At 50.1% G+C, this 21,672-nt stretch overlaps 2 protein-coding genes across 7 annotated transcripts in view; one reads left to right on the plus strand and one right to left on the minus strand.

Annotated features, from left to right (window-relative positions):
* RASSF4 (Ras association domain family member 4) overlaps window positions 1-5,646 on the minus strand; it is a 38,824-nt gene extending 33,178 nt beyond the window's left edge. The window contains exons 1-2 of one of the 6 annotated variants that reach the window (XM_073241179.1): window positions 5,413-5,582; window positions 1,625-1,863 (exon numbers count right to left, since the gene is read on the minus strand). The gene's annotated coding sequence lies outside the window, so the exon portion shown is untranslated. Of the gene's footprint in view, window positions 1-1,624; window positions 1,864-5,264; window positions 5,286-5,412 lie in introns of those variants that run through there. The other 5 variants (XM_073241181.1, XM_073241178.1, XM_073241180.1 and 2 more) reach the window with 5 other exon arrangements.
* Window positions 1-18,435, plus strand: part of LOC140850439 (protein DEPP-like) — a 39,535-nt gene extending 21,100 nt beyond the window's left edge. Inside the window, exon 2 of the transcript XR_012133280.1 lies at window positions 17,758-18,435. The gene's annotated coding sequence lies outside the window, so the exon portion shown is untranslated. The remainder of the gene's footprint in view (window positions 1-17,757) is intronic.
* The last annotated feature ends 3,237 nt before the right edge of the window (window positions 18,436-21,672 follow it).

Raw genomic sequence — 21,672 nt, forward strand, 5'->3', positions numbered from 1 at the left:
CAGACTAAAGGGGGTTGAATGGTGGGAGGCAGGGAGCCTGTGGATAAAGTGAAGATTCCTATGGCCAGGATTTTCACCTGGCCCTGGTATGCTTGCTCACTATGCATGTGTGGGGATTACATTGTTATTGACTCTATATAAAGAGCTCTGCCCAGTGTTCTGGACGACACAGTTGCATGGCTGCAAGGCTGCTTGACTGCAGGAGAGCAGAGACGGGAGTGGTGGCAGCGCTGAGGACAGAGACTGAGGTGGCTGTGAGGGCAAAGAGGCTCAGAGGCAGAGACCAGCTTGCTACATGCAGACTCGCTCTGAGTGGATGGGATTCTAGTGATGGACCTGCCACCGTGGGAATAAATCTGAGTATAGACCCTTTCACCCCAAGAACGTTCCACTATCATTCCTCAGTCTCACTGAATCCATAGTGAGCTTGCCCAGGGCTGAAACCCACTGGCAAGGCAGAGCCCCATCCAGGGCTTTGCTTAGGGCTCCAGATAAGCACTGTGCTGAGTGACATATGAGACCCTCCTCACACCAGAGAGCTATACCCTTGGGAGTCTGCTTATTTAAAGGACATGGCCAACATACTGAGTGTCTCCAGCAGGACTTGGGTGACATCAGTTGAGGGAGGCTGCTCAGAGGAGGGAATCAGGAGGAAGTGAAGAATGGACCTGGATTGCACATGACAAAGTGAGAAAGTGGAAGGTGGCTTTTAGGATAAACAGCTTAGCTTGGGCAGGGATGGAGAATGGGTTGCATCATCCCCAATGAGGACAAGAGGTGAGTGAAGCTGGGGGGTGGAAATGAAGCGCCCGCTTCACCAAAGGGGCCTCCTACAACTTGCCAGGCTGGGTCCAAGCCTTATGGGGTAGGAAACTTGATCCAATAGCAAAACAATCTCTCCTATGAGAGAACCATGTATTTTGGTGTCCTCTGACATTCACCATCTGTGTGTCTCTTAGCAAGTCACATGATCTCACTGGTTCTCCTATTCCATCCCTCCACCTCAAGTAGGCAACGTTTGCTATCTCCCTGAGTTGCAGACCTGAGCTCTGGGGCCACCTGCAGAATTCCACTCTGAATCTGAACACTGTGCGTTTGTGTCTCCTGTACCAGACTGGTGGCTGACATGATTTTCATTCACTTGGCGAATCCCAGTGTCTTGAAGAGTTCTAATGTGAACTGCATGCACACCTAAGAGGCAGGCTAGAGGTAACAGTGAGCTGTCCTTCCCTGTCCCTTTAGAGTGGGCAGGGCCTTAGAGTCTCTCAGGGAGTGCTTCCTAACACTTGATGAAAAGCGCAATCTTACTTTTAAGATAAAATCTTAGGCAAAAGCCCAATACACAAATGGATGAAAGCTAAGAAACTTTGGTGGAAACAAAGTTGGGGAGAGAATGGGCTGGGACCAGTCCACCACTCAGGCGGTCTGAAATCCAGGTGACAGATGCACCAGGGCAGGCCAAGCCCCATCACTCTGGGGAGCCCAGCTTCTTTGTCCTGGCCTGCTCCCCAATCCCTAGCCCCACAGCACTCAGCTCAGGCTGGAGGAGTCTGTCCCCACCTGGACGACTCAGGCTGCAGCCAGGGCTTCCTGTCCCCCAGGACGGTTTGCCAGCCACGGTTACCTGTCCTCAGTGAACAGGCAGTGGATTGCTTTTGCTTTTCACTTCAGCGGCTGCTTAGGATGGCCGGCACCACAGCCTGCCCTCCCTCTTGTCCCTGGCCTTTGGCTTGGGACAAAGGACACTGAAGCTTTTGTAACTGCCAGGCTTGGTCCTTCTTTCCTCTTTTGTGGTCATGGAGCCAGTTATCACAGAAGAAGGCAGCTCTGTGACTCTTTAAGGTCACCAACACAGCTCCATTCCTACTGGCCAAAGAAAAAAGGCTAATGAAGTAGCATCCTCATGAGACCAAATGAGTGCATTTGAAAGTCCTTATTTCCAGACTATTTGCTGCCTACTTTTCAGTCCACACAATGCCCTCTCTTTCATGAAATGATGGCAAAAGAGTTGGTCATTGTTGTCCTCTCTTGGCAAAATGGAAAATGCACCAGTATCCAGATTAAAGTGTTCTGAGGATGTCTGAAATCTGAGGGCTTGCTAATGTCTATTCTAACTCTTCATAAAATAATGATTCCAATTTTCTTCCTTAGGCATGATTCACAAACATGTAGAGAATGTGTTGTGGGAAATAAAAGGCAGAAAGCACAGCATGTGGGGCACAGCTGAGAGCCTCCTGGCCTAGTCTGCTCCGACTAGGAGGCAGAAGTTCCCGGCGCAGGTGCTGGTGACACTGCAAGGCACTCCTGAGGGGCCTAAGGCCCCTGCTCTGGAGCCAAAGCCCATCCCTCCAACCTCCAAATGCCAGCCAGGGCCAGCAGGGAGGCGCTGAAAACAATGAACCTTTAAATGGACCTCCACAGCCTGTCAGCCAGCAAGTGGCAGGAGGGAGGCCAGGGAAGAAGCAGCAGTGCCTGCTGGCTGCCTCTGAGAGGGGAGCTGGCTGGACACAGCCTGTCCCTCAGCATGTTTCTGCTGAGAAAACCAGCTGCTGGGTTGTGAGTGGCAGGCAGGGAATTGGCAGCTGCAGCCCCCTTCCACACTGCTGTCCTCACCCTCCTGTCCAGCTCCCTCTGCCACCATCATCCCCTCTGGCTTGGCCACACCCCTGCCTACCCAGCACTGAGGCTGGGAAGCCCTGGGAGGACAGGGCACTGTCCAGGCGGCGATGATGTTGGCGGGAGGGGAGCAGAGGAGGTGGGTGGCTACAGCAGGCTACATTCACCCCTTTCTCCTGGGCTGACTCATGGATCCCGGCTCACCTTTACTGTATTCCTCCCACCCCAGCAGTCCTGGGCCCACACCGCCAGGTCTCCGCAGGTCCATTCCAGCTCCCGGGCCTGCCAGACACGGCTGCGTTCCTCTGAAGAGCCTGGCCCTCTACACGCATGCAAGCTGGCCTCCTCACGGCTTCCTGACAAACTCAGACCCCTGCAGCAGGTTTTCTAGTTTCTGCCCTTGCTTTCAAGGCACATCAACTTGGGGAAGAAAGCCCTTTCCAATTCTCCTGCTCTCTATTACACAAATGCTTCCTGGCCCTGTGGGGGCTCTACCCCCTCCATCAGGCTCACCTCTTTCCTATGGAAGAAGGGATCTATGGATACAGGAATCCTCTCAGCCATGCTTTTTGGACAAACAGGTGCTCAGAATGGCCACTGGCCAATACCCTGAGTGACTAGCACCAGAGGTGCAGAGTAGGGGCCAGGTCCTCCCAGTGTTTGGTGCCAGCCACTACTAAGCGCTCCTTGTGGCCGCCCCCCACTCACCTCACCTCTGTGCCATGTGATGGTCTCCTGTGAGACACCATGTGCTTCAGGATCTTGTGGGCCATGGTCCCCTGTGGTGTCTCTTGAAAACTTAACACTCTCCCCAGGAAAAAGCACATGTGCATGAGTGTGTGTGTCAGTACCATAGCACTCAATCTACATACCCTGCAGGGGGATCAGGAAGCCCCTCTTCCTGTGTCCCTGGGTCCCCAGATTCCAGGATAGGAACTCTTGCTGAGGCATGTCACAGCATGAGGGAGGAGGCAAGGGGCACTGCAGCGAGGAGTCTGGGTGTGAGTTTTGCATCAAGGTGGCATGTGACTCGGCATGTTGTGCCATCTCTCGGGCCATGGTGTCTAATAGGATTGTTCTGGGAGCTGGTCTAGTGTCCTCAGGGCTCTTCCCAGCTGTACTGTACTGTCCCCAGGGTCAGGCTGGGCAAGGGGAGGAGGTTCCAAATCTCTCTCAGCAGTGCATCCTGGGGAAGGCAATCAGCCAGCCAGAAGAGACTGAGCAAAGGGCAAGTTCCCCTTTGTGAAAAAACTGCAGAAGCTTTAAGAGGTGCAACTACTTTCTATTTGATTTTAATTTACTTTAAAACAATTTCAAAATATTTTCTTCAATATCTCTGTGACAGGATAACCACTAAGTTTTTATAAGGATCTGGATTTAAAGCTCTGCTCTGGGACTCTTTAGCTGTGTGACCTTAGGTAAGTCCTTTTCCTTCTCTGAACCTCAGGTTCCACACTAGTGGAATAACTGCTGTGAAGGTGAATGAGGGATTCAAAGAGGGTGGCGCCCTGCCAGAAGGAGTCCTGCCAGCTGTGAGTGAAGACATTAACTGAGTTTACTCCCAACCCAGGGCCCAAGGTCCCCAGGGGCCCAGCCCAGAGTGCTTTCTGAAAGACCTCTTCATTAGGGTCTCCCTTTCAGGCTTTGTTCTTACAGGATCGACATGCAACATGCCTGAGTTATGTTCTTGTTCTTTGTTATCTGTCCTTGTCCAGCTGAACCTAAGGGACCCTGGGTCTTCACTCAGCTCTCAGCCTGCAGACCACCCACTGGGGCCTCACGGTGGAAACCCCGCCCCACCACCCACTTTCACACTGACACTAATTTGTGGCAGCTATCCCTCACTGTCCAGCCTAGAGCCACCAGCCCAACACACAGAGAGAATTATGACAAGAGCTACTGAAAATACACTTAAACACTAACAAAGTACTGAAACACTCATTACAACTTCCAGCCAGCCCGCAGGTTTTTGACCTAAATTCAACGCCTTTCATCCTCTCTCCTCTACTTAGCTTCCTCGGCCTGACTGCAACCCCTGCTCCTCCTCCCTCTCCCCAGCACCTCCCTCTTCCTCCCCAGCACCTCCCTCCTGCAGGCAGCAGCTTAGGAGATACACTGGGCATCAGACATAACTCATTTACCTGGTAGTTTCGCCAATTCACTCACAAACTTTCTATTTTTGCAAGTTATGGCTTTGTGCCATGAACAGTCAGACTGCAGTGAAGCAAGCACATGGCTTTGGAGTCTAGGCTGCATGGGTTCAAATTCCAGAACCCATCCCTCATTTCTCGGCCTCCTTGGTGACACCGGCTCTCTGGAGCGCAGCAGGAAGGCTGGGGGCCCCCACGAAGCCCAGATGCTGACACCACTCCCGCCGATGGGAAAGCCCAACACCCAACCCCCTCTCCTGAAACGGGGCGATCCAAGCACCAGGGTTGCGGAAGGGAGTGCGGCGAGCTAGAGCCCTTGGGCGCGGGTCTGGTCACACGGGCCCTCTGCGGCTCTTGGGTTGCTTTTCTGGCTGCGAGACCAGACGTCCAGAGGAGCCTTGAGCCTCCCTGGCTCCAAGAGCCCTGCCTTCCCGGCCTGTCCAAGAGCCCGCACCCCCCCACCCCCCCCGCCACAGGCCGGGTCCAGCCGCAGAGTACCTGCGCCCTTGATCAAGGGTTGCGCAGCGCCCGCGCGAGCCGGGCCCGCCATTCGCCCGGGGCCCACGAGACACTGCTGGGGCAGCCCCGGGGCGGGTGCGGGGGTGGGTGTGCCGCCCATGGACTCTCTTGCCCTGGCATCACTTACCGCGCAGTTCCGACGCTGCCAACGGCGCTGTGCCCTCCTGGTGTCCGCTGGCCCGCGTGTCCTAGGGCCGCCCCGCCCCTAAGCCTGTCCATAACGTCGCCCCCCACCGGTCACCGCCCCGCTCCGCCCCCGAGCCAATGAACAGCTCAGTCTATCCCTCTCCTCCCCTCCAAGCCCCGCCCCTCTCCTCGTTCTGGCCAGTGAGCAGCCCCATTTTTGTCCCGCCCCGCCCCTCCCCTCTGCCCCGGGGCGCTGCGTCCCAGGGAGAAGTTGGTGGGTGCGGCCGGGCGCTTGCTGTGACCAGCCGTGGGCGCCATGTAGGAAGCCGGCCTGGCTGGGGTTGAGAAGAGCTGGCCCGCCCCGGGCGCCGCCTGTCGGAGGAAGACTCCGGGCGCTGAGGCTGAAGGGACAACCCGCGCACCTGGCCTGGGCACCTGCTCCCCCGTCCTGTCACCAACTTGGACCGCTTTAGTTTCGTCCCGTAGGGGTTCCTAATCTTTCCAGGCACAGGCCGCTTTGCCTCAGCTATGGCCCTTCTGGGAAAACGCACGTTATTAGAAACTCCAGGATCTGCGACTCGCTTGAGAGGGAAGGTGCTAATCCTATGTTAGGGCTGCTGGATTTGGGGTACAGACTGGGCTCTTCCACCTTCTTCGTGTGTGACCTTGCTTGTTGCAGTCGCTCCAGACCTTAGTTTCCCCACCTGGGAAAATGAGGGTGATGTTGCAGGTGGAGTTTGTTCTCCTCCGTTCTTGTTCCCCTGGAGAATTGAAAGGCAGAGACACAATAGTGAAGTAGAGCAAAAATTTTATTTGAATACACTCCAAGGGAAGTGCCAGAGTCAAGGTGTAATGGCCTCCATCCCTCAGGCTGGAGACCTTTATATTACTTTCTGGGTAGGAGGCACCTCTGTGATTGCCAACCCTGTGATTGGCAGGTCCATCTATAGCCATCCCTTTCAGTGCGCATATCCTTTCTCAGGAAGCAGTGTGGTTTGGCAGTTCTTAGTTTTGTTTGCTAGAGCTCATGTTAGGAACTGGTTTGGCCTGGTCCCACTCGGCATGAAAGTTATCACTCTGCAAAGCCTTTGTTTTCCTCAGGCGGCACCCATCTGTGCAGAGTTTGGGTGGTTCTTTCCTTAAACCTTATCTTCCCTTTCCCCCGTTGCTCATGTATATCTTTCTACCTAACAATAAGTTGGCTAGGCCAGCATCCTTCAGCTCTGCTTTTGCATGAATTCGTGGAGAAGGTTCATCCTCTGTCAGTCAGCTCAGGGAGTCCCTGTGCCTGGGGACCTCTACCTCTGCACAGCCCAAAGGTCTGGCCATCAAAGCTGAGGCCAATAATGTGGTGGCTTCTAAAAATAATGGGTAAAATTCAGCATAGCTCTGACCCTCTGAGCATTCATTCATGTCCAATAGGATAGGTTAATAGCACCAGGATAACATACCGTTTCCCCAGCCCTGGAGTGAGTCATTCTCTCTGACGTAGTTGATGCTGTCTCCAGGGCCAGGACTAGCCTGGAGTGAAGAGACTGATAATTTTTTTAGGGTTTCTGAAGGGTCCCCACCAGTAAGATGGCAAACTTCCGGCTTCTCTTCGGGGTCCTCAGTTCCCGCCGGCGCCACCTGAAGCCCAATCACCTCTTGCCCCCCTCCCAATCCCAGCACCTAGCCAACAGCCACCAGCCCCGTAGAAGTGACACCTCAATCAATCATGCCCCCTCCTATATAACCCAGCACCTTTCCCTAATAAAGCGGAACTCTCCGGTGAATTGCTGCTATGTGTCGCTCCTTTCCTTTCATTGGTGCCGAAACCCGGGAGACGGGACACCCCAACTGGGCCCCGTCTTCCCCCGACACCAGCAGCAGCTTGCCCTCGTCCTCTTTTTCCGGCGCTGGCTCATCACACTCACCACTCCTCTCTGGCCTTTAGGTAAGTTTTCCCCCCGGAGTGGGTCGCTCTTCCCTGAGCTATCGCAGTGCCATTGACCGTGATCGTCCGGCAAGGCCCTGACGCTCGGGGATGAGGAGGGAACGCTCCCCGCCTCAGGCCTTCACGGCTGCGGCGGACCCTCAGGCCCCTCCTCCAAAAGCCATAAATCCCCGCCTCAAGCCTTTATGGCTGCGGGGAACGCTCAGGCCCCTCCTCTGACAGTCATAAACGCATTCACCATCCCTTTCATCAGTGCTGAAAGTTTTTAAGCAAAATTTCCCCGGGGTGGGCCACTCTTCCCCGAGCTATCGCAGTGCCATTGACCGTGATCATCCGGCAAGGCCCTGACACTCGGGGATGAGGAGGGAACTCTCCCCGCCTCAGGCCTTCACGGCTGCGGCCAACTCTCAGGCACCCCCCTCCAACAGCCATAAACGAGGTGACTCCTTTGTGGATGAGAACGCTCCCTTTCCCCCCCTCCTCCTTCTGCTCCGTCCGCCGAAAACGCCTAGCACTAGGTACCTCGAGACTCCGGCACTCTGCCTTCTTAGGGAAGTCTGGGTGACGACCCACACTTCCCAAGAAATTCCGACTCGTATACGAGTTTCCGCAGACCACCAAGGATCATCGGGGACGCCCTTTGTCTCCTTGCGGTCTGCTTCCAGTCCGAGGATCTCCGTTCGTCTTCCCCTGTTTGTCTCCTTCTCTGTCCTTTAGCCATGGGAGCCTCCTCATCCCTCCCTGAAAGTTCACCTCTTGAATGCCTGCTTAAGCATCTGGCTACCCTCTCCCTGACGCCTGATATAAAACCAAAACTTCTCCGTAAATATTGCTCCCAAGATTGGCCAACATACCCCCTAGACAATAAAAACCAATGGCCTGCAGGGGGAACTCTTGATCCTAACATCACTCGCGATCTTTTTAACTACTGCCAGCGCCTGAAAAAATGGAAGGAGATTCCCTATATGGAAGCTTTCCGCCTCCTCCTCTCCCCGCCCCCTTCCAAGTTCTCCTAGCCTGCAAGCCGCCGCCCCCAAAGAAGCCTCCTGTTCACTCCCTTCCCCTTCTTCTCCTACAACAGCCCTTCTCCCTTCCTCCCCAACCATCTCCTCCCCCATCTCACCTCCTCCACCTTCATTCCCTGCAGATTAAGCCTGAGCCTTTCAGCCCCCCTTTAACTAGGTCCCAAGAGCCTCCTCCGTCTTTGCCCTCATCACCTGTTTCTCCCCTGTTAGGGACCGCCTTTGTCTTCTCACATGTTTGTAGGGAGAATGGGAAAGCACCTTCCCCCATGTCTGAATGCAGCATGGGAAGGCACAAGCTAGAGAACAACCGGTGCAGTCCTTAGAGGTTATCTGTCCACAAAAACATATCTTGCCAAGACTCCTCACTCTGAAAAAAGGGAGACCTTGAAGATGTGTAGAAACACCGCCCCTGCTTCTAAATATGCCCTTCCCCCACTTGCAGATGTGGCAGGAATGGAGAACAAAGAACATTCTGTTTACGTATTCCATAAGCAATTAACTAGAGCCCTGCTGCAGCTCAGTTAGTAGAGCATGGGACTCTTAATTCAAAGTCATGAGTTCAAGCCCAACTAGAGCGGCAGAAGTAAGCAGCTGGGCTGCTAGCTGGCGACATGTGGGTCCGATTCTATCTTTCTGTATTTTCTTTGCCCCCCTTCTGCACTTCAGGACCTGCTCGACTAGGCACGGCTAGACCGCGTCACTCCCCCACAGACTGAGCCAGAACCCTTCAGTCCCCCTCAGACTCAGTCCCAAGAGCCTCCCAAAATTATCGCCCCCCTCCGGGAGGTAGCAGGATCCGAAGGCAGCGTGCGCGTTCACATCCCTTTCTCCTTAAGAGATTTAGCCCAACTAGAGAAACGCCTAAGTTCCTTTTCCACTGATCCCATGACATACATCAGGGAGTTTCAATAGACCCTCCAGTCTTACAGCCTCACACATCATGACATTTTCATGCTCCTGGCCAATACTCTCCTCCCTGAAGAGCGTAGACGAGTTTAGGACTTCGCCCAAATGCAGGCTACTGAAACCCACAGGACTGACCCCACTTATCCCCCTGGCCCCACTGCTGTCCCCGAACAAGACCCACACTGAAATTATAACACCGCCATGAGTCTCCGCTCTTGAGATATTTTTGCCTCCTGCTTAATAGCAGGTCTGAAAAAGGGCAGCTTGTAAAGTAGTCAATTTTCAAAAGCTCCAAGACATAATTCAAAAGAGAGATGAAATCCCCTCCGAGTTCTTAGACAGACTCACTCAAGCCCTATTACAGTATACCAGCCTGGACCCAGAAACACCTGAAGGAAGACATGTCCTTATGACATACTTCCTAGCTCAAGGCTACCCCGACATTAAAGCTAAACTCAAAAAGTTAGAACAGGGCCCCGCTACCCCACAGACTGAGATCCTAACAGTGGCCTTTAAAGTCTTCCATAAGCGGGAGGAGGAGAAAGAATGCCGTAAACAAAAGGCTGATCAGGCCAATTTCCAGATGTTGGCCCAGCTGATAAAACCACAAACTGGGCGCCCCTCTACAAACAAGCCCCCCCAAGAGCTTGTTTCAAGTGCAGAAAAGAGGGACATTGGTCAAGGGCGTGCCCCTCCCCCAGATCTCCTACCACCCCATGCCCCAGATGCCACAAAAAGGGCCACTGCGGGTCTGATTGCCCAACCACCCAAAGGGGAGGCTGGACGAACAACCCCCATCCTAAGCCCGCTGTAGTGGGGCTGGCAGAAGAAGATTGATGGGGCCCGGGGGCTTCTCGCCCGACCATTTCCATCACCAAACAGGAGCCCAGGGTTACTCTAACAGTAGACGGTCACCCCATCTCCTTCCTCCTAGATACAGGAGCCACCTTCTCAGTCTTGTGAGAATACCGGGGCCCTACCACGCCAGCCATTACTCCTATAGTCAGAGTAGGAGGTAAACAGATTTTCCCATTAAACCCCCCACCCACCCTTTTATGCACAATCCAAGACAATCCCATACCTTTCTCCCACTCCTTCCTGGTTATGCCCCAGTGTCCCATCCCTTTACTAGGATGAGACATCCTTTCCCTCCTCCACATTTCCATAACTATATCCACTCCCACAGCCCCCAGTACTCCCTTTCTGATGGCCCTCATGGCCGATGACCCCCCTCTACCCAATGAAAACTCTGGTTCTGCCCTCATACACCCTGTAAATCCCAAAGTTTGGGACATTACAAGCCCCTCCGTGGCCCTATGTCCCCCTGCCTCTATCAAATTATGTGACCCCTCTCAGTATATCTGTCAGGCCCAATACCCCCTAACCACTTCAGCCCTCATAGGCCTCCAACCCATCATTCAAGCAGACCCACTCACTCCCCATTTAATACCCCCATATTAGCTGTTAAAAAAACCAACGGATCTTTCCGCCTTGTCCAAGACCTTCGCCTCATCAACATAGCCATTGTCCCTATCCATCCCTTAGTTCCAAATCCATACAGCCTCAGCATCCCACTTCTCAGTCCTAGATCTCAAAGACATACCCCCATATTAGCTGTTAAAAAAACCAATGGATCTTGCCGCCTTGTCCAAGACCTTCGCCTCATCAACATAGCCATTGTCCCTATCCATCCCTTAGTTCCAAATCCATACAGCCTCAGCATCCCACTTCTCAGTCCTAGATCTCAAAGACCCATTTTTCTATCCCTCTAGACCCCTGCTCCCAAGATTTTTTCATCTTCACCTGGACGGACCCATACACAAGACATTCTAAACAACTCACTTGGTCAGTTTTGCCACAAAGCTTCCGAGATAGTCCCCATATTTTTAGACAGGTCCTAGCTCAGGACCTCAAACAGTTTCATCATGATCACTCCAAGTCCACCTTATAAGACATAGACAATCTTCTACTCTGCAGTCTCTCGTGGGAACAGTCTCAACTTGACACTGCCTCCCTACTTAACTTTCTAGCTTCCAGAAGTTACCGAGTATCCCCCGTCAAAGCTCAAATCTCTTCCCCTCCTTTCACTTACCTCAGATTCCTTCTATCTCAACAAAGAAAGTCCATTACCTTAGACAGAAAATGGCTCCTCTCTGACCTGCCCATTCCCAAAACCAAGACAAAAATCCTTTCCTTTCTAGGCCCTTTCTAAGCCTAGCTAGATATTTTAGAACGTAGATCCCTAACTTCTCCCTGCACCCTGTTGGCAAGACCCCTATATAACCTCAGCAAGAGCCCCTCTAAAAAACCATTATCCTCCTCACCCCGACACTCCTTCATTAAGCTCTGTCAAGCCCTTGTGGAAGCCCCAGCTCTCCATCTTCCTGATTTGTCGAAGCCCTTCTCATTACACATTCATGAGAGGTCCAGTCAAGCTCTAAGAGTCCTAAGCCAATATTATGGCCCATCCTTTGCCCCAGTAGCTTATCTCTCCAAGCAATTAGACCCCACAGTTCGGGGATGAGCCCCCTGCCTATGAGCATTAGCCTCTAGACAGCACTTGCAGAAAGAAGCTCATAAACTGACATTCAGGGCGCCCCTTACCATTCTGTCCCCACATCACCTAAAAGATCTCTTAACTTACAAAAGTTTACAGACTCTCCCTCCCTCCAGACTCCTGACCTTACTGTCCTCTTTCCTCCAAAATCCCGTTCACCCCCTTTGCCATCCATACCCGAATCATGACTTTTTCCTCCTTTACTGCTCTCTCGCCTTTTTTTTCCTCATTCCTATTGTCTTCCCCACCACCCCAGCCTCCTTTGTATGGCGATTCAAAGTCAGACAGACTTACACACAGCATCAAACAAAAGTTACTGCCCTCATTGCCACACCAGACTGCCCTCTGAAAAGCTGCTCTGAGCCTTTATACCTCCACTTTCCTCCCTCCACTGAAGTGTTCACTAGCAGCTACCCTTATTCTCCCTACCTCTGCTTCCTCTATGACCAAAAACAAGCCTATTGCAGGCGATGGCCAGATACCTACGGGAGATGTCCCTACTGGTCTTGCGCCATTCACTACATGAGTAACTCCCGGTACCCACAGTATTACTCCTCCAACCGTTTCATGAAATATCCCAACAGCTCATTCTCCTTATCAATCCCAGATCCCTGGGACTCTCGATGGGCTGCCAGAGTCACAGCCTCAGTTTACTACGGGGAGTCCTCGACCCCCCACAGTACCCTTCATATCTCTCGAAAGAATGTTCCCTCTCATTCCCAGATCTCTCAAGTTGCATCAGATAGCAGACATTCCGAAAAAGTCATTATCCAAACTCTTGATAGCACCTCTTCATCTTCTTATCCCCGCCCCTCTTCCCATTTCTCCTACTCTTCATTACAGCTCATTCAGGACACCACCATCTTTCTCAACCACACCCTTAACACAGCCAATTGTTTCTTGTGCGCATCACTACAGCGCCCACTGCTGGCCGCCGTGCCCCTTAATATTTCCAACTACTCCTTCCATGCAGAAAGACAACCCCTCTGCCCCCTGGCAGACATACCCCTATGGGAACCAGCATATGCAGATAATCTCACCATCCACCACTGTGTAGGCCCAACTCCACCCCCCTCCAGCGCACTTCACTGCCTCTCTATCTACACCCCTACCTCCAGCTCTAAGACTTTTACGCAACCGGGACACTTCTTTTAGTGTAATAGTCTTTTCAACTCACTGCCTCTCAACTCCGATACACCCTGCATTCTCGTCACCCTAATCCCACAGTTAACACTTTACAGCATGGCAGAATTTCTTGAGCTCCAACCTCCCTTGCCCTCGCGCACAAAAAGAGCTGCTTTCCTTCCCATCATGGTCAGTAGCTCTTTGATCACCTCAGCCATTGGGGCAGGGTTTTCGGGAGAAGCCTTGGGTCACTCTCTATAGGCAGTTAGAGATCTCAACGCCAAACTTGAGGGAGCCCTGACATCCACTGCCGATTCTCTAGCCTCTCTCCAAAGACAGGTCACTTCGCTAGCTAAAGTCACCCTTCAAAACCGGCAGGCCCTAGATCTGCTTACAGCTGAGAAGGGCGGCACCTGCGTCTTCCTCTGGGAAGAGTGCTGCTATTACATCAACGAATCTGGCATTGTAGAAACTGACATTACCAAACTCACCGACCTTGCCTCCAGTCTCCACTCTGCTTCCAATTCCAACCCATTCTCTTCAATACTAACAAACCCCCTCCTCACCTGGCTCTGGCCCATTGCAGGCCCCATAATAATCATTCTTCTCGCCTGTCTCTTCTTACCCTGTATAATAAAGTTCATCAAATCCCAAGTCGGAAAAATCTCTAATCAAGCTTTCAACCAGCTTTTACTCAGGAACTACCAGCTTCTGGCCACAGAAGATCCCTCACCCTCACGTGACCTCCTCACCACACGCTGAGATGGACCCCTCTCTCCACTGGAAACTGTTCCTGGAAACAATAGCCGCAGACGCCTGGCTCCTGACACCCATATCCTCTTGGCCAACCTATGGTTACAGGGAACCTTCATTGATTTCCAAACCTGAAGAAGTCCACATCTACTCGTCCTTACTGCGGGGAGTCCTATCAACCCTTTCCTCCCAATCCTCAAGCCCTCACTCCCTTCTCCGCCCCTGTTCAGCAGGAAGCAGCCAGAGAGAAAGCAACGTCCACAAACCCATAGAGGAGAAAGGGGGGAATGAAGGGTCCCCACCAGTAAGATGGCAAACTTCCGGCTTCTCTTCGGGGTCCTCAGTTCCCGCCGGCGCCACCTGAAGCCCAATCACCTCTTGCCCCCCTCCCAATCCCAGCACCTAGCCAACAGCCACCAGCCCCGTAGAAGTGACACCTCAATCAATCATGCCCCCTCCTATATAACCCAGCACCTTTCCCTAATAAAGCGGAACTCTCCGGTGAATTGCTGCTATGTGTCGCTCCTTTCCTTTCAGTTTCAGGAAGCAACTTGTTATGTCCTGCACACCTCCTATGTGTCAGAATTGTGCTAGGTGCTTTACAGCAACAGGGATTGCACACAAGCCCCTCAGCACTCCTGGGAACAAGCAACTTGTTAGGAGCAGCTGTGTACTAGCCCCTGGTAATGGCTCAGGACCACTGTATTTTTCATACAGCACTTAAAACCCAATAGTAGGTTATGAAATGAAGTTAGTAGATGATGTGGTTAGTATTTCAAAAATAGAAGAGAAAATATCAGTGTATAACACACATTGTCAATGTAAGTTGTGTTTTATGAAACTTTCATTTGCATTATTTATGTTTCAGTTATATGTATTAGACTGTGATATAAAATATGTTTCTCTGTGGATCATGGGAAAAAGTTTAAAAGCTATTGTTTAAGTCAATCTTGACAATTCTTTTCATGGCTCTCCCAGGTTCTTTTGACTCACTTCTGGGCAAGGAGACAGGGAAAAGTGAGCTGGGAGAGAAGGAATTTGAGGGAGGATGAAGAAGATTTTTGCTTTCTTGGCAGAAAGAACTTGTATTCCTCCCCCCTGCTTTTCTGTCTCAAGTGTGAATATAATGTGTGATGTCTGGAGCTTTGGCAGCAATTTTGAGATTGTGATAAACAGCTGATGGACCATAAAGATAAAAGGAGTCTGGATCTTTATTAGCATCACAGAGCTGCTGCACCTTGCCTGCCCTGCATACTCTAGACTTCTTGCCATGGAGAAATGTTGTTCAAGCCAGCATTTGTAAGTCTTCTACAAAGGACCAGATAGTGAATATTTTAGGCTTTGTGGGCTAAACTGTCTGGGTTCCAACTACTTAGCTCTGCTTTTGTAGCTTAAAAGCATCCATAGACAACACATAACCAAAAGGGCATGGCTGTGATTTCAGTAAAACTGTTTATAAAAACAGGTGGCCAACCACGTGATCCATGGTCTGTATAGTTTGCTGTAGATGATCCTCTCTCCTTTATCACCCCTCTAACCTCATCTCCTACTTCCCCTCCTTCTTTCTGCTTTGGTCATACTTTTCCTCATACCAGGCCACTCCTCCTCAGGTCCTTTGCAATTCTGTTCCCTCAGCCTGGAAGACTCTTCTCCCAGGTATCGGCAGGATATCACCTTCAGCTCCATCGGGTCTTCACTCAAAAATTGCCTTCATCTTGAGGTCTTCCTTAGTCCCCCAACTAAAATGGTACATGTGTTTTACTCTGGCACGCTATATATCTCACTTCTTTATCATGAGCTCCTTGAGGGAGGAAGACTGTCTCAGAGATATCAACTGTTCAGAATGTCATTGTGTTTAATCAATATCTGGTATATAATTGATTTTTTTCCTTTCTGCCAGAATCAGGTAAAAAAACAGACTCAGGAAGGCTCAATACCCCATCCAAGGGGACACAGTAAGTAGAGTGGTAGAATCTGGGTTTGCATCTTGGTGGCACTGGGAGGTCATATGTGCCTCCAGAGTGTGAAGATTGAACACCATCTACTTCTGTTGGAAGATCAAACCTCAGGGAAGTTGAGGCCACACAGAAATTCCTACAAGATGTTTTGCCCTGGGGTATCATTGCAGTAAAGGAGGCCTTTGGGAGCCCATTTAGGGAACAGGGTATTATCCTGTTCATCTTCGGCAGTCTCATTTTTTATAGTAACTTTACATTAGGAAGTCTTTAGAAAAGTCATTGTTTTATGAACAGGCCAGGCTGACTTCTGATCCATAAGAAAACCAAGTGGAAACACCCACGATTCAACATTTCTAGTTAAAGGCCCAAAACAATGAATTCATATTTGATATGTAAGCTGGGAAACATGAAGGAGCCTAGAGTCTGGTGAAGCACATGTGACTTCATGTAGTCAGATAAAGCTGCTGTTGGGGCTGGTGTTCAGCTCAACTTTTGCTTGAGCCTTCTTGACTCCCAGGCACTGTTCCAAGAAGACAGAAATTGCCTTCTTCCCTCTGGTGCTTTGAGAGGCCAGTGGGGAAAACGCCTTGGTATAATCACATGTGAAGATGCAATGAAAGTTCTCTGGGTTTTGAAGAACAGGTTTATGTATTTTAACATAAAAAATATTAATAATGCTAATTTGCAAGGTCATTCTCTTAAAATGGTAATGGGGAGTTTGAATTAAAATTACTGGTTATTTGCCTAAGAACTTTTATGGATGATTTTGTAGGATTTTTTTCCTTTCACTGTTGCCAGTGTAAGATTCAGAGCAAGTGAGTTTTTGGAGCAATTTTTCAAAATGTCTGTGTGATTCCAATTGCATATTCTTTAGAAAACAATTGGATGCTTGCACTTGATGATCGGTAAGATCCAGCTTAAACCAGGCAAGTTTTCCTTTGCCCTCAATGGGCTCCATGTTATCAAAGCCCCCAGCAGAAAGAGGCCACTTCTAGCATGCTTCTGGCACCATGTACTTGGGTGGAATCCCTGGATGGTGAGGTCATCCTATTGCATGGTCCTAACATACAAAGTTTGCCATCTGTTTCCAGATGATTTCTCAGATGAAGTCATCTGCATACATCTACCTTTCTTCTGTAGGTGAAATGGTGTTCATTAACTTCACTTGTTAGCCTATAAATAATAACTTCAGTTTAATAAATGGAGCTCTTCAACCCATACCAGAGTCAAGACTGGAAATGAGAATTTATTCTCCAGAAGAATGTGAATTTTGACAATGAATGCTGCCTAAGTGCCTTCTTGGTACACACACACACTCTTTGTGTGTTATTTGTCCTTATGGTTATGCCTTGGCAAGGCTTCTGTACCCACACTGCAGAGCGAACATGTGCTTCGGTACAGGGTTTCCCAGGAGGGGCAGAGCTTGATTTAAAAGGTGAGGGAGCTGAAAGTTGTTTGTAAAACTTCCTTTAGAAGAAAAATAGCTGCTTAACTCAAGCCCTTCCTCCACCCAGTCTTGAAAAAAGGGTGTGCCAGTCCCCAGGTCTGCTCCCAAGATGCATTGGACCAGGACGGCATGAACATCTACTGGCAGAGAATGAAACTGACCTGGTTTGTGGATGAGTCTAAAGTCTTTCTTCACCTTCTGCTCCCTATTTGCCTGCCACTGGGCAGCTCTACTTTAATATGCATTTTATATTTATATTTATTTATATTATTTTTATATGTTTGTTTTGGTTCACACTACATACAAATTAGAGGCTGCAGAGGGACAGCTCTCCACTTCCTTAGGCTTCTGCTGCCTTCCCGAGCCCCCCTCAGAACTCTGTCACCTTCTCACCCACTCACACCTTCTACACCCTCCCCTCCTACTCAGGCTCTGTTCCTGGAGGAGGGGGCTACCTGGAACTGCTAGAAAGTCAGTTATTATGAATGGACACTGTAATGGCCATGAGTTGATAATGTCTTAAAAATACAATAAAAATACTCTATCAACACAAGATACCTGAACAAACTGCATTATCAGTGTAACTATAATTTTAATAGTATAAAATGACTTTGTTGTTCAATATTTTGATTCACTTAGCAAGACTGTTTTCTGGACATGGCATGAAACAGCACAAGGGCAGGAGGATTTCCAGAAGGACCATGCGTCTCCAAGTGGAATGTCTTCATTGAAGATTTCCCTCTACAAAGAGCCTGTTTTTGTTGGGAGCCAGAAGAGCGAGACAGTGAGATTCAAGACTGAACTAATAAGCCAGTAGGACCTCCCCTGGAGCCAGGATATTAAAGAGCCAAAGGAAGTGGAAGCCTTTCCGATGGAAGAGAAGAATCTGGAGTCGGCACAGAGCATTTGCACGGACAAGGGTCGTTTGTCCAACTCCTGGGCTGTGAATGCGAGGGCAGCCTCAGGGCGATTGGGGGAGATTTGCCAGGCAGAATATGTGGCTGCTGCTGTGTCCAGAGGAAGAGCAGCCCCCTCTATCTCTTCTTCCAAGCCTGCAGTTCCGGAGGAATGTGAAGCATTCCCAATGGGTCTCTGGCAAACTGGCTAGACTTGACCTGTTAACCTTGTGTTTAAAAACATGTCTTAGCTGAGTTGTCCTCACCTGAGAACCTGCCCTCAAAGCACCTCTGTTTAGCCCCTGGTGTGACAGGGCCTGCCCATCCCCAGGTTTCCTTTCCATCCTTTGTAACTCAAGTGAGGACATGTGTAAGAAAGGAGGGTGCCATATAATAATAAATGTCTTAAAGTTTGTGTCTATTTGGGAATCATCTCTGGTTTTCACTTTGAAAACTCTTGGTATAACAAGTAAGATGTTGACCTTAAGGCTGGGACAGGATTAGAACAATCAGAATATTAGTCCGGGTTCTCCAGATAAACAGAATCTACAGGAGATTATATATATATTATATCCTGTTGAGATAGATAGCTAGAGATGAGGGAGAGGAAGGGAGACTTATTTGTTTGTATTAAGGACCTGGCTCATGGGATTATGGGGACTGATGGGTCCAAAATCTTCTGGGCAGGCCAAAACGCTGGAGATTCAGATAAGAATTGATGTTATATCCTTGAGTCTAAAATCTTTGGGCCAGCAAGCTGGAAGCTCAGGTGGGGTTTCTGGGTCTCAATCTTGAGGCAACTGCCTCTTCTATAATAAACCTCAGTCTTTTCTCTGAAGGCCCCCAACTGCCGAGTCGAGTCAAAGCCTACCACATCATGGAGTAGCTGAGACACTTTACACAAAGCCAAAAAAAAACCCTTCTTGACATCTAGACCCTTGTTTGACCAAATAAGTGGGCACCATGACTCAGCCAAGTAGATAAATAAAATGAACCATGGCAGCCAGTGAGCTTGACCAGTGACTGGTTCCCCACCATGTCCTCAGGGCACACTCTGTGGCAAGGTATGGCCAACATTAGGCCTTCCAGGACTCGGGGGTGGTGTGTCTTTTCCACTGTGATTTGATGTTTTAGGTACCTACATGATCTGCAGCAGTTTTTCAGGGACTTTTGCTTCTCTGCTGGCCTAATGGATCTAAAGTAGGAGCTGGCAAACACTTCCAGAAAGGTCTGGATAGTAAATATTTTCATACTTGTAGACCACATTGCTTCTCTGTCCTCTACTCAAGCAAAAGCAGCCATAGGCAATCTGAAATGAATGGTGTGGCTGTATGTCAACAAAACTTTATTTATACAAAGCAGGCAGAGGGCCTGATTTAGTCCACAGGTACGGGAAGACTTTGGGATGTTATCAGACCTTTTCCCTCTGCCAAGCCTGGCAAAAGGGGTGGATAAGCTACATCTGGGTTAGGATGCTTTCTGTTGTGAGGAATAAAAAACCCAAACAAAGTGGGCTTTATTACCTTACATAATAAAAAGCCCAGGGTTGGGGAAATCAACCCTCAGAGATGTCTTCAAAGACCCAGGTTCTTTCCATATCTGCACTCTGTTGTCCTTAGCATGATGGTTTGGTTTTGCTTGATATTTGCTGGTGGTTTGTATGTTTCCTGGCAGATATGACCACATTCAGTGCGAGAAGAGAAAGGATGCACCTCTCTGAGGCTCATTTTAGTAACAATAAACCTTTTCTGCACCAGGCTACCTCTGTTCATTTCTCATTGGCCAGAATGGGATGTGGCATGCTGCTGAGGGTGGATCCTCTGCACAAAGGGGAGGAAGGCAGATTAGATGTGAAAAGTCAGGCCACTGGGACGAAGCCCAGCAATGCCCATCTACAGGCCCATCTAACTGCAGTCTGCAGATGAGGGGTTCCATTTCAAGGGAACAGAGCTGCTGCCTTGTGATGAGTGAGCAGGGTTTGAAAGAGGAGAAGAAGGACCAGGCTGGAGAGATGTTCAGGAGAGCAGCTTCTCTGTAGGAGGGGTGGAGGCTCTGGTAACTTGGAGAGGACCTTGGCTAGAGAAGAGTATGGTGACCATAGGCACAGGGAGCCACCCAAGTCAGAGAAGTGGGAACTGAAAATGCTGGAGGAGAAATGAGAGCTCCTGGGACCTGAGACCAGCCCCTGCGGGGGTGGTGGGGGAATGCTTAGCCAGCAGCTCTGTGGTTCTGGGAGCAAGAGGCCTTGGGGAGGCTGTGCTGGCTGGGCTCTCTCTGTTGACCTTTATAAACTCTAGGTCTGGATTGCAGCAAGCAGGGTCCCCTGGAAGGAAGCTGGAGAGATAGCATTCATGCTGTGCCCCTGAGTGTCAAAGTGAAGTCTGCTTAGCCACTTCTTACTTGCATGGAGCCAGAGAGACCCTGCTGAGGCTGAAATATTTGTCCCGGGCTTGGAGGCAAGCCATGTGGGAGGGCTGGGCACAGCTCCCAGGAAACCCAAAAGGCGCCAGATCCCTGGCCATGTGAGCAACACATTTTTGATGTGCTGGGGGTAGAAGGCCTGTCAGGTACTCTCCTTTTTTTTTTTGAAGCTATTAAACCATTTATTGGTTATGCATGATAATGGCTGATACACAGCTTCAGTCCCATCTATAACTTTATCTGGCATCATAATTCAATTCAGATATATTGCATAAGATGTGCCAACAATCATGTCAACAACCAAATAGACCCCTGACTTTACTTGGCTGACCCTTTTGACAGTGTAGCTCCAGGCTGCAGCACAGTGGCGTCAGGTCAACTACACCGAGGTTCCTAAAGACAACCCCTCTGCCCCCACCAGAAGGTTGTAAATGATCTCAAACGGAACCTGACATCATCCTGATGGAATTCCAACTTCACGCCTTTGGGGCAGTTTAGCAGGATGGCCTCGGAGTAGACTAACTGTTGGGGTGGGATGCTTAGTGCTTTGAACAGTAACCGTGCCTGGGCATACAAACACAAGGGCAAAATAGGAGGCCAGTAATGACCCAACTGGGAAGCTGTTCATCTGCCTTGCTCCACCTGAGCTAGTTCTCCTCATTCTTATTTTCTTTATTCCTCCCTGTCCCTTTCCTCCTCTCTGCTACCCTAAGAAAAATTAGAATTTCAGATGACTTAGTTGAAAGGGACCTTAGAGTCATCTGATCAGCGCCCTTCTCATTCAGAGGATGAGGGAAGAGAAGCCCAGAGGAAGGGGCATAGTCAAGGAGATGCGCCCTGAGGTCTGTGGCCAGTCTGAGATTTTGGTTTCCTGGCGGCATTGAGAATCCAGCTGTAGTATCTGGAATGCATCCTGGTTCTACTGTATCTTAGCTTCACGGCAGGGTGCATGTTTCCAAGTCCTCCATGCCAGGGATTCCTGTCTACAGGTGATCACAGTCAGCCTGATTTATAAGTGGTGGGATTAAGGGCGTGGAGCCTGTGGAACACGGTCGGCCCGGCACATGCTCAGTCTCGATGGTCAGTGCTCATTGTCACTGTGGTCGATGCTCCTGTCTGCCTTATACTCTTACTGCCACAGAGACATCTTTTGTTATGCATGGAAAATATATCTGCAGGCTTCACACTCTGGGGCCTTGTCCCAGGACAGACAATTACATAACTGATAACATTCTGG

The sequence above is a fragment of the Manis javanica genome, chromosome 7, assembly GCF_040802235.1.
Source record: "Manis javanica isolate MJ-LG chromosome 7, MJ_LKY, whole genome shotgun sequence".
Taxonomy (NCBI): domain Eukaryota; kingdom Metazoa; phylum Chordata; class Mammalia; order Pholidota; family Manidae; genus Manis; species Manis javanica.